A 13,630-nucleotide genomic window follows, 5' to 3' on the forward strand; every position below is an offset into this window, starting at 1 on the left:
AAAGGCATGCCATAGCACTTTCAGAAGATACGTTGCAGTTCCGTGGCCTAGGAAATATTTAGCACTCCTGTGTATTCTTCCTAGATAAAACTATGCCATCAACAATGACCCCATGGTTGAGAAGACACTCTTCGCCGGCTCTCATCAGAATCTTAGCCCTCTTGTGGAGAGGACATAGTTCCTGGGTACCCAAATGTGCAGCTTGTTCCTCTTGTGGAGAGGACATAGTTCCTGGGTGCCCAAATGTGCAGCTTGTTTCTCTTGTGGAGAGAACATAGTTCCTGGGTGCCCAAATGTGCAGCCTGTTCCTCTGTATTACAGTTGCTCATACGCTCATACCTGATTTTGATTTTAGGATTAACCTTCCTGTTACTTTGACCATGTCTTTGTTATTGAACTGAGACAGAAACAAACACACTTCTGAATATAAAGAGATGAACAATTTAAAGTAGAATCAAGTAGGAAAATATATCAAATGACATGGAAAGGAGAAGGAAATTGAAAACTGAGAAAAGGTCAATTATTGTGTGTGAATGTGTGTAGTGTATATACACGTGCAGGTAGGTGCACATGCCATAGCACACATGAGGAGGACAGACGACACCTTTGTGGAGTAGATTCTCTCCTTTCACCCTAATTTGGCTTTTGAGGATTGAATTTAAGTTGACAGTTTTTTTTTTTTCTGAGCCATCTTGTTGGCTCCTAATTTGTAACCCCTGAGTACATAATTTGAGAGAAATTGTGGGATAGTAAGACAAACTATGAGGCCATAAAAAAGGATTAGATACTTGTGGTGGTTTGAAAGAAAATGGTCCCCAAAGGAAGTGACACTATTAGGAGGTGTGGCTTTGTTGGAGTAGATATGGTCTTGTTGGAGAAAATGTGTCACTATGGAGGTGGGCTTGAGGGCTCATATATGCTCAAGCCTCGCCCAGTGTCTCAGACCACTTCCTACTGCCTACAGGACCAAGCTGTAAGAACCCTCAGCTCCTTTTTCCAGCACCATGTCTGCCTGCATGCTTCCTTGTTTCCTGCTATGACAATAAAAGAACTAAACCTCGGAACTGTAAGTGAGCCACCACAATGAAATGTTTTCCTTTATAAAAGTTTCTGTGGTCATGGTCTCTCTTCCCAGCAATAGAAACCCTAACTGAGACAACATTGAAGAAGGTATATGAGATTTTTAAGGTGCTTGAATGGGTAGCAATGGAATCCATCGCTATGGAACCCAAATTGAAGCAAAGGACTTATTGAAGAAGATCAAGTACAGAAGTAAGATGGAGAGAGTGTGAGGCAGGGAGTAGTCGGGGAAGGCGAGCTTGGGCTTGGAGATTTTGTAGTGCCCTTGAGGTGCATGTGTTGTTTTCCTGAGTAGCTTAACAGAGCAGATGGGGAGCAGGTCAGAGGCTGTGGAACAAGTTTGACAATAGGCCTGTAAATTCTTCAATGTTCTCCCCTTAAGAGCTGTGGTGCAATTCTCTTTCCCTAGTTATAGTGAGCTTCAGAATTTCTTGTAACAAGTTCTCTCTCCCTCCCAGTTGAGATTCTGGCCACTGGAATTTAGCTATTAAGCACTGAGGAACCCAGGTCACATTGAGGGATCCGTGATTGGATGCCCAGGCTGAGCTGAGTATATCCAGCAGTAACTTGGAGCCCTATAAATCAACTACATGGAAAGCAGATCCTCAGCTTACTCCAGATGATGCCACACAAAGTAGAGAGGAGCCTTCTTTGCTGATTCCTGAACAAACTGCAGGTTTGTGAGGAAGATTAGTACTCCTAGTTTTAAGGGCCTGAACTCAGATGGATTGTATACTGTAAAGGAAAACTGCTGTCCGGGTGAGCAAAGTAACCAGGGGAAATGTTTTTGTCTCTGCCAGTGTGATCTGCAAAAAAAGCAAGAATAATCTGTCTATATTTTTGACCATCCATGTGACTTGGAATAAATTACTTAACAGTTCTAAATTTAATTTTTTCCTATAATTAAAGTGTGAATGATATACGTCTTGTGAGGTTATTATGTAGTTTGGAAATAATTTAAAGATAATGGTAATGGTTCCAATGTGATAGTGATTCAAGTAGGTAGTCATTATTTTTGTTATTAAGGACCCTGTCAATGAGCTTGAGCTCCAGCATCAGTTAGAGTCATGTTTTCCTTCTGATTCTATTGAAAACTATCTTTTAGATTAAGGCATGCCATATGTCCCTCTGAATCACGCTACTTTGTAAGTGGAGGATTAGTGCCACCCTGTAAGATGTTTCATATGAGCCACAGTGATGATAAGATAGAGCAATGACTGGCACATGATGGGCACTATGAAGTGGTAATTTCAGGGAGCTTGAGATGACTCAGTAGGTAAAGTGCTTGCTATGTAAGCATGAAGATCTGAGTTCAGATCTCCAACATCCGTTAAAGAAAATCCAGGCATGGTGGTCTATGCTTGTAATCCCAGTGCTGGGAGACAGAGGAAAGGGGATTCAGAAGGCTCATTGGTCAGGTAGTCTAGCCAACTCATGATCCCTAGGTTCAGTTAGAGACCCTGTTTCAAAAAACTAAGGTAAAGTGAATAGAAGGATATACCTGATATTGACATGAGGCCTCCATAAGCACCCGTGCATAAGCACTCATGCGTACCTGCACATATACATGCACTTTCTCACGTATACCACATGTCACATATACATACATATATACATACATACATACATACATATATATACACATATGAAGTAAGTAGAGAGTTAACAATTAAAAACATATTAATTAGTATGAAAACCCTAAACATAATATAGCTATTATCAAGAATATGGTAGACAAGAACTTTCCAAGCCAGTACCAGGCATGGTAGCTCATGCCTTTAATTCCAGCATTGCAAATGATAGGTATATCTATGTGAGTTTGAGGCTAGCTTAGTCTGCATAGTAAGTTCCATGTCAGCTAAAGCTACAAAGTGTGGCCCTGTCTGAAAATACCAAAACAAAACAAAACCTCAACCCAGATACCGAAGCTTTTGAGGTTGTGGGCATCAGTAGAAGGAATAATATAAATGAATGATAAGAATTTTAATGAAGAAAGTTTTGAGTGGAAAAAGTATAATAAAGACATAAGAAAGTATTTAGAGCATCTCCTTTCTTCTACTAGCACCAGGCATAGGAGGAAAGAGACTAAAGAGATGAGAAAAATAATGAGTTTCTAAATGTGAGAAAAGCCACAAAACTCCAACGTATAGATCTGAAACTATGAGAGAACAAAGGTCAAGAGCCTAAAGGGACATTCAGTAGCAGTACTGTTTCAAGGAGTTCTAGCATAAAGAGGAGGTGTTGAAAACCCTACCTCTTTCAATGACAATGTCTGGCTCCTGCTCTGCCATCCAATTTCCCATCAGCCATACTTATGGCTTTACATAGGACTTGGAGTCTTCATTCTTTATGAGTGTTTATGCATGCTTGTGTGTGTGTGTGTGTGTGTGTGTGTGTGTGTGTGTGTGTGTGTGTGTGTGTGCTTGCGTATATAGACAGAGGTTGGCTCCAGGTGTTTTTTTCAATTGCTTTCCACCTTATTTTTTGAGGCAGGGGCTCTCACTGAACCCACATCTTCCTATCTCTGCCTACCTGGTGTTGGGCTACTACATCTGGATTTTACTTGGGTGTTGGAGATCTGAGCTCAGTTCCTCATGCTTTGCACCATGCTCTTTATTGACACCTTCTCGGCCTCCCCCCCCATCTTGAACATTCTAAAACAGGTTAATCTACTCTTAGTTTAAAAGACTACTAACTAATCATTTACAAAGTCAATGTTTAAGGACTTTAATCCCAACTTTTCTCATACTTGCTACCTTTAGTTCCTTAAAAATTATCTCTCTATCTCTCTATCTCTCTCTCTCTCTCTCTCTCTCTCTCTATCTATCTATCTATCTATCTATCTATCTATCTATCTATCTATCGTGTGTGTGTGTGTGTGTGTGTGTGTTTATGATGTGTGTGTGTGTCATTGTGAGTGCACAAGTGCCATGGTGCATGTGTCAAAGTTGGAGGACAACTTTGTGAGACAATTCTCTCCTCTCTTGATTCTACCATGCTCTAGGCTAACAAGCCAGCGAGCTTCCTGGCAGTTCTTCTGTCCCAGCCTCTCATTTTGTTCTAGAAGTGCTAGGATTACAGAAAAGTACCACCACTTCAGGCTTTTCTAGATAGGGTTTCTCTGTATAGCCTTGGCTTTCCTGGAACAGCCCCAGAGCAAACCAGGCTGGCCTCAAACTCAGAAAGCTGCCTGCTTCTTCTTCCTGAGTGTTGGGATTAGAAGGAATGTTCCACCACCACCCCAGCCCTAAGATTTTTTTAATGTGGATTCCAGGGATTTAACTCAGGTTGATAGGCTTATTCAACAGTTGATGAGCATCCTTCTTGACCTTGGACATAAAACAAAGTATGTTTAACTGTTTCCAGAAAGATACAGGAATTAAAAAAATGTTTCTGGGCCCTAGGTAGTCTGATGCATCCATTCATCTTATGTATCCATGTCTTTGATATAACGTCCTTATCCACCTGCTATTTACTTCTATGTAGTAAATACTGGCCTGGGCACTGTAGCCTTCTGATAGTTGCACTCTTTGGTTGAGTATGGACTGTTAGTAGTCGAGCTGAGTGACAATCTATATATAAACAAGCTCTACCAGAAAGATCTTCTATGTAGCTGGACACTTTCCTGTGTCCCACCCAGTCCACAGCCGCTCAGACCCAAGTAAACACATACAAGCTTATATTAATTAAAAATGCTCAACCATTAGCTTAGGCTAACTACTAACCAGCTCTTACACTTAAACTCAGCCCATTTCTGTTAATTTATGTGTCGCCATGTGTTCCATGGCTTTACCTGTATGCCATTACATGCTGCTCCCTGAACAGCAGGCTGGCATCTCCTGACTCAGCCTTCCTCTTCCCACCTGTGCTTCTTGCCTGGCTACTGGCCAATCAGCATTTTATTTATCAACCAATCAGAGCAACACATATTCACAGCATATAGAACATCCCACAGCACTTCTATAAATGCAGTACACCTTAACCAGGTGCAAGCTGCGGGCTTGTACATTACTGGAAGAAACTGAATGTTGGATATGAGAAGAGAAAATGTAATGGGCCTGCATGATCAGTGTTTCGCCCACTCACACTGCATTCATTCCACCGGTGGATAGGTAGAGTTGGACTGCCAATGACATCTTGTAATTTCCCAGACATTACTAGTGTCTACTGTTTCCTTTCCCTTTCCTTCCATTGTAGGGCACTACTGATCTTTTGGAATTTGTGCTAAAACACCATGAAGGGACCCTGAAGATTTCTTCAGAAAGCTGTGCTGCCCAGAATGCAACCTAGGAGATAAGGAGCTCATTCCAGAATGTAAATGTCCTGCTTATTCTATAAAAGAAAATCCCCCCAGAGAAGCGTTGCTGGCAGGCCAGACAACACACTCACTGATGCAGATGATTTGCATTCTGGTGTTGGCTCCCTGTCTTGTCACAGGCTGGGAACAATTTATGGACAGGTGTTTATCAAGCTCCACTGCGAATAGCTCTGCTCTGCAGTGTAGATTGCAAATTCGGGATCTGCGATGCTGGGCTGAGCCTGTGGACAAGTTTGCTTTAGCCAGCACATGAACACTTGTCAGCATTTCAACAATGGAGGTTCGCTTAAAATCCCACATTACCAACCTCTCTCCATTACACCTTTATTTTGGTTCCTTAAACATCTGTTGACTGGGTTGGTTCCAGATTCCTAAAAGGTAACAGTCAATGGAAATGATAGTCACAATTTCTGTGATTTCAGGACATGAACTTTCAAGGAACCCAGGGGACAAGCAGAGCACATTCTGCGTATTTGTGTTCACTCACTGGTTTCAGAGCCATTTGATTTCATAACCCCTAAGGATCAAGGGGATCACTAAACAAGGAGGAGCTTAGCTCATCCCCAGAAGGGAAAACCAGCTTGCCACACAACTGACACTCACCCTCCTACTCCTTTTTTCCTCTTTTATCCACTCGAGTGTGTAAGATTTCTCTCACACCTTTACTATCATAAAGACATTTAAATTGCCCACTAAGAACCTGCTCAGCCATAAGGTGAAAGAAAGGGGAATCACATCTTCTCAATCTCAGCAGAATCCTAGTAAATAGCATCAGTCTTATAAGCACCACTTTTGCCCAGGCACCTGGGACTTAGATCTGTAGATGGTGGGCATTGTTTAAAGGTCATTGAGAGGGTCAGACCTAAGTATTAAACTACCTGAGATGTGTTGCTATTAACATCCTCAAGAGAGTGAAGTGTATCAAAGGACCACTCTAGACGTGCCTTTTGGTTTATAGTGGTTCACTGATATCTGTGTCATGAAGTTTTTAATTTCACTGTTCCCTTTAATCATTTCAAATTTCAACAAATGGTGTTTGATTTGATGTCTCTGAAAGCACAGCACAGTCTAGGCCACATTTCTTGAAGCTATTTTCTTGGCAGTTGAAAGACTTATATAGAATTCCCCCTGTTGAATGAAGGATGTTAACAGAAGCTGAAAGTTCCACATGAGTACGGTGATACATGGGGCTCGACAGTGGATAGTGTTTATTGAGCAATGCTTGGGTAAATGTCTGGAAGAACACTCCGATGTTGTAAGATAGATGCCTTGGCACATCCCCATGACCGGCACTTAGCTGGAGGCTTCTTGATTTTGCTTTGTGTTTTCTTTGCTTTTATATATTGACTTGCTATAAAATAAGAGTTGTTGTGTCCAGAAATGAGAGGAACAGGAGACCTGAGTGTCATATTAACTGTTCTTCAATCTAAAGTCACCTGAATTCACAATTCAAAGCAAGGCATGGGTGGGAGAATACAGAAACAATATAGTTTGTAAGCTTTGCACACAAGAATCCTCATCAGAGGTATTTTGGCAAATAATATGTAATTGTATATATGAAATCTTTAAAGCCACATTCCAATTAATGCAAAGATCACATGCTTTTAGGAATAAAGTTTAGTTTATGGCCACGGCACCCTGAATGTGCCTGTTCTTGTTGGAAAGCTAAGCAGGGTAGGATCTGGCTAGTGCTTGGATAAATAAAGCATTTTCACTAAATAAAAAAAAATCATATAAACATTATAAGACTTTGAAGGTCTGTAAAATAAGGAATGATGAAATTTGAGTACTAGTAAACACTTGAGGGAAGCTGGCATTGAACGTGGTACCAGGCACCCTGGCCTTCAACCTGCCTGTATGTTATGGGTACCAATGCTAGTAAGTGTTTCTTATCTCTGTCTCACCATCTTCAATATAATTTATTGAATGCCTTCTATGTGCAAAGTCCATTTTATTGCTTATTTGGTTCACTTAATAAAAAGAACAGGTAGCACTAGAATGAGCATGTGCTCTAAATTTAGTTCATTTTTAAGTTCAGTAAAATTGAATTCATCAGTATGTTTAGCACATGTGCAGCATAAATATGCTTCATGAAATCAATACTTCATAAGACAAATGTGGAGAGGCCATTTAAATTCAAGATTATAAAAAGGATTCAGAAAATACAGTCCTGCAACTTAGTATATTTGGGCTGTATGTACATAACTATGTACCAAGTTTCTCCACATAGGAAATCAAGGTAAATAAAAACAAAATTGAGACAAATGACTACCATCTAGCCACAGTGATAGGAGGTGCTATACACGCTACCAGAGGAGAAAAATAACCACGCATTTACTCAGCCGTGAACTCTGTGAACAAGGTGTGTGCAGTGACAGTAGTGGCACAAACGTCATGGAAATAACCAGTCAGTTTCTGATTGCACGTAAGGTCACAAGATTAAACCCACATTTGGTACTGTTATTGAAACCCAGAATCTGTTGTTAGACAGGTGATAGGCCCTAGAGGAGAACCTATTACTCTTACTCTGCTAAATGGCCATAGTATTCAATTGATTCCCAATAAGTTCCTATGTATAATGAATGAGTGGTCATTATACGTAGATCAGTGCTTCTCTCAATCGTCATCAGAGAAGCTTTCCTTTGCTGACAGTGATTAACAGAGACCCACAACTGGCCATGGTGCAGAGAGTAAGAGACTGGCATACCCAGCCCTAAATGGGGCATCGATATTACACACCCTCCTCCTGGAGCTCAGAGATCATTGAAGAAGAGGGTCAGAAATGTTGTAAAATCCATGACTACAAGGAAATTGTTTCCTGGACACAACAGGAAAGTTGCAGATATGAACTCACAATGCTTGTGACAGCATGTGCAAGACTAACACAAGCTGAAGCCAAATAGAACCTCACCATGGAGGGGGAGGTCAGCACAAAATTCCCCCGCAGCTGAGGAGCTAGTGGCAATTGATGACACTTTGAGATTGAGAAGCAGTTTCCTTGAGGCTGTGGCTTCCGGTAGGTTATCTGTTCTCGTGGAGTATATGGGCTGCAGAAATTGGACTCAATGTTTTTTATTATTGTTATTTTTTAAAGAGGATACAATGTTGGATGGGTGGGGGAATGGGGAGAGGTGAATCTGGGAAGAGGAAAGGGAGTGAAGATGCGTATGATCAAAGTGAATTGAATAAAGTCATCAAAGAATTAATAAAATATTTTTAAAATCAAAAAAAAATCTCGGGCTTCGTCGTGGAAGGAGGACTGCGCCTCGTCTTCCTGAAGGTTGAGAACAAAAAGAAGATGCACCTGGACTTTCCCCGGAGCTCTCTGCGTTTTTAAAGCGTCGGGTGGAGTTGGGGTTCATAAGCCGTGTTGCTTATTGAAAGTAGAAGTCACTTCTGCCTCCGTGGAAAACTTGTACCTTCCATAAGTGTTTGCTACAGAAGGCACCTGTGGTGGTTCTTTAAGCTACAAAAAATTGCCCAAGCTTGTGTGACATCAGCCTTGTCAAGTGTCCATGATGCTGGGCCCTGAGGGAGGTGAAGGCTATGTGGTCAAACTCCGTGGCCTACCCTGGTCCTGCTCAATTGAGGACGTACAAAACTTCCTCTCCGACTGCACAATTCATGATGGGGTCGCAGGTGTTCATTTCATTTATACTAGAGAAGGCAGGCAGAGTGGTGAGGCTTTTGTTGAACTTGAGTCAGAAGATGATGTAAAATTGGCTCTGAAAAAAGACAGGGAAAGCATGGGACACCGATATATTGAGGTGTTCAAGTCACACAGAACCGAGATGGATTGGGTGTTGAAGCACAGTGGTCCAAACAGCGCCGACAGTGCCAATGATGGCTTTGTGAGGCTTCGGGGACTCCCATTTGGATGCACAAAGGAAGAAATTGTTCAGTTCTTCTCAGGGTTGGAAATTGTGCCAAACGGGAATCACATTACCTGTGGACCCGGAGGGCAAGATTACAGGGGAGGCCTTCGTTCAGTTTGCCTCACAAGAGTTAGCTGAGAAAGCTCTGGGGAAGCACAAGGAGAGAATAGGACACAGGTATATCGAAGTGTTCAAGAGCAGCCAGGAGGAAGTTAGGTCATACTCAGATCCACCTCTGAAGTTCATGTCTGTGCAGAGGCCTGGGCCCTATGACCGCCCTGGCACAGCCCGGAGGTACATTGGCATTGTGAAACAGGCAGGCTTGGATAGGATGAGGTCTGGTGCCTATAGTGCAGGCTATGGGGGCTATGAAGAATACAGTGGCCTCAGTGATGGCTATGGCTTCACCACTGATCTGTTTGGGAGAGACCTCAGCTACTGTCTCTCAGGAATGTATGACCACAGATACGGAGACAGCGAGTTCACAGTGCAGCGCACCACCGGCCACTGCATCCACATGTGAGGGCTGCCCTACAAAGCAACGGAGAACGACATTTACAACTTCTTCTCTCCACTCAACCCCGTGAGAGTTCATATTGAGATTGGTCCTGATGGAAGAGTGACGGGAGAAGCTGATGTTGAGTTTGCCACCCATGAAGAAGCAGTGGCAGCTATGTCGAAGGACAGGGCCAACATGCAGCACAGATACATAGAACTCTTCCTGAATTCAACAACAGGGGCTAGCAACGGGGCTTATAGCAGCCAGGTGATGCAGGGCATGGGAGTGTCAGCTGCCCAGGCGACTTATAGTGGCCTGGAGAGCCAGTCAGTGAGTGGCTGTTACGGGGCCGGCTACAGCGGTCAAAACAGCATGGGTGGATATGACTAGTATTGTAGGAGCATTTGAGTTATTTCAATCAAAATTTCACAGGCAGCCAATAAGCAGTCGAGCAGTTTATAACTCTAGAGGAAGCTGGGGGACCCACATTGCACCATGAGTTTGTGAAATCTGGATTAAAAAATTACCTCTTCAGTGTTTCTCATGCAAACTTTTCTTCTAGCATGTAATATTGAGTAAATTAAAACTATTTTCTTCCGCTTTTCTCAATTAACATTTTTGGTAGTATACTTAAGGAGTGATGTTATCTGAGTTGAGTAGTTTTAAGTATGTTGAGTGGATCTTAAAGCACACCACAGTGAACACACTGGGGACATGTACTTTTCTGGAGAACTCAAGGTGCTAGATCCCTGATGCAAAGGGAAGTATTTTTCATGTTCATTCTAGTTTATATTTTCATTTAAATCTTTAGGTTAAGTTTAAGCTTTTTAAAAGTTAGTTTTGAGAATTGAGACACAATACTAATACTGTAGGAATTGGTGAGGCCTTGACTTAAAGCTTTCTTTGTACTGTGATTTCCTTTGGGTGTATTTTGCTAAGTGAAACTTGTTAAATTTTTTGTTAACTAAATTTTTTTCTTAAAATAAAGACTTTTTCACACACAAAAAAAATCTCATTCTTTTTGTGTGCACAAGTGTGCATGTATATAGTGTGTGTGTGTGTGTGTGTGTGTGTGTGTGTGTGTGTGTGTGTGTAGGTAGGTAGGTAGGTGCATGCCATCATGAGCATATGGAGGTCAGATACAACTTTTGGGGGTCATTGCTTTCTTAGCACATGGGTTCCATGGATCAAACTCAGGTGGTGGGGTTTGGTGATTTATACTTTTACAGTCAGGTCACTGGTACTCAGGGTGAATTTTCAGAAAATTGATGAACGTGAAGGAGAAAGGATGGTGTTTTATAGGGTGCATATGATAGGAAACTTGCAAGTTTGGATCTCATGATCCAGCAATTTGAAAGCAGGGAGATTTTAGATGAATTATTAAGAATACTCATTTACTATAAACATTTTACATATTCTATTTGGATTTTTTAAAAAATTGATTGTTTTTGAAATGGTGTCTCATTACACAGCTTGAGCTGGACGCAGACTCACTGTGTAGCTCATATTGACCTCTTACTGGCAAGCCTCCTGCCTCACCATCCTGAGTTCTAGGATTATAGGTGTGGGCCCTAATGTTCACTCTCTGTTTAGACAGAATTTTCTTGTACTGTGGCTTGAATGGTAGAGTAAGCACTCTACCACTGGATGTTATCCTTAGCCCTTATTTCAATTTTTATTTTGAGATAAGATCTCATTATTTTGCCCAGGCTGGCCTTGAACTCATGCTGTAGCCCAGCTGGCTCTTGAATTTTTGATTATCCTGTCTTCGTCTCATGAATATTTTGGATTTCAAGTTTGTGCCACCAGGTCTGGCTTTACTCGGAGTCTTAATTTTCTATTTAAAACGCCTGCTGTAAGCCTCACTCAAGTGATTGCGTAGGTAGGTAGCTACAGCCCTCTTCCTTTCCTCTTATCCACATACGTTTCAATGTGACTACAGCTTTACCTCATCAAGAAAAGGATCACCGACAGAAGGAAGAAACACACGGGTCAAACTCAATTGAGCATTTGAAGTTGTTGCTTGTCCTGTGCCACTAACACACTGTTGGAGAGAGAAGTTACACGGGCAAGTCAATGTCAAAGTGGCTTGTAGACTTTACCTGCATTACCGGAGCTTAGAAAGCACAGGGCAATAAGAATATATAATCAGTTTTAGGGAAAGGGTAAAGACTCAGAAACAATTATTGGCCATAGGGAGAAACCTTCAGAAGGTAGAATGGAGAAATTTTTCTGAAATACTTGAAACTCACCAGGGCAGTGACAGTTTGACCCTAAATCCCCCAAATAACCCACTAATAATCAACGCCCTGGATCAGTAGGTTATAATTATGAAATAATTTTTTTCCTGTAAAATAAGTTCTAGAGAATAGGATATGCTAAAATGTTTTGATTTTCTTCTTGCTTAGCTCATGTATCTGGCTCTGTACATCTCTTTGCTTGTGTATGTGCACACACTATGCATCTGCATGAGTTTGCCTGTGTGTCGGAGTGTGTGTGTAGTGGTCAGAGGAAAACGTAGGGGAGTTGTTCCTTCCTCCCACTGGATGGGTCCAGGATACGAAGCTCAGGTTGTTAGGCTTGGAGGCAAGTGTCTGCTCTGGCCCCTCCACCTTGCCAGTCCCGAGTTCCTGTCGTGGCACCACATTTGGAGGCTATATGGTGCTTCTCACTCTCTTGGTTTCAGGATTCCACGGACCCCTTTTCAGTTATATTTCCATGGGTTATCGTATTTCAGGGATAGGAACATGTCTTCTGAGAGTGGAGAAAGCCATTTACGCTGCTGCAGGCTAATATGCACTCTTAATTACAAAAGTGATTTTTAGTCTAAACTGTAAATCAGATGCTAAATTCATGTTATTAGAGGAATGGAGACCCTTGCCTTGTACATATTATGTCAGTCAGAAAAGAGCTGCAAGCACCCCATTGTAAGCGGTGCTTTGAGGTCCTCTCCCGCTGAGATTTTAGAATGCAGGATTTGCTTTTCCCAATGCTTTTTTTCACTGACAGGCCTTCCTTTGAACATTCACTTTATTATTTGGGAAGTGTGACAGTCACAAAATCATTTTGTTTTGTTAAAAATAAACATATACTGTTATTTCAGCATCTATAGTCATTTATCAGATGATCTGAGTTGAAACGAGTTTAAAAACGAAGCACTATAGATGTTTTTGGCCAGCTTCATTGTCAAAGGTGGTCTCTGTCTGTCTGTCTGTCTGTCTGTTTTCCTGTGTTCAGCATGTTGGGCATCTCTGTCCAAGAGCATATGTGCAGGGGTGGTTGTCTGTGCTTCACCCATGAAGCACCGCTCCTAGTAGGCAGCAGGTAACTGCTAGGTACCTGCTCCCTCTGGGCGTGGCCAAGGGGGTCCCCTTTAAGACCTGAAATGCATATGTGCTCACTCTCTTGACTACCTTGTGGTCTTGGATGCTGGATGCTGGCACAGTGGACCAAGACAGAGTTCTCCAGACAGCCACTGTGGACTGTGCCCTACCTCTCCTGGATCCTGCGACCAACTCCCCTTTGCTTGTTATAAGTTAACTCAAAACAAATCCCTTTGACTATCAACTACATGGAATTGCCTCATTATCTGGCCCTGATTCAATTATAAATCAAACTGGCTTTAGAGTTGGAATGTGGTTCTCTCCTTCTTTAAGCCCAAGCGTGTTGCTAAAAGAAAAAGGTTAAGAGATTCTGTCTCCTATCAGAAGAGCCGCCTGGTGTGGGACAGAAAAAAACCAATACTTTAGGGACCATTGTCATCTAGACTCTACTTCTTTCTATGCTTTTCCTCGCCTTTGAAGAATCCCTTCTCTATCCAGTATAAGTCCACAACTTTCCATCTTGATATTGAAAATG

General features: G+C 41.9%; 1 protein-coding gene and 1 pseudogene across 2 annotated transcripts in view; one reads left to right on the top strand and one right to left on the bottom strand.

The window, feature by feature from the left end:
* Cdh20 (cadherin 20) overlaps positions 1-13,630 on the bottom strand; it is a 252,321-nt gene that overhangs the window by 115,210 nt on the left and 123,481 nt on the right. The window lies entirely within an intron of this gene.
* LOC128109299 (heterogeneous nuclear ribonucleoprotein F-like) lies at positions 8,640-10,696 on the top strand (annotated as a pseudogene).

This window comes from Peromyscus californicus, unplaced genomic scaffold (genome assembly GCF_007827085.1).
Source record: "Peromyscus californicus insignis strain IS unplaced genomic scaffold, ASM782708v3 Scaffold_14__1_contigs__length_90479793_seg_1, whole genome shotgun sequence".
Classification (NCBI taxonomy): domain Eukaryota; kingdom Metazoa; phylum Chordata; class Mammalia; order Rodentia; family Cricetidae; genus Peromyscus; species Peromyscus californicus.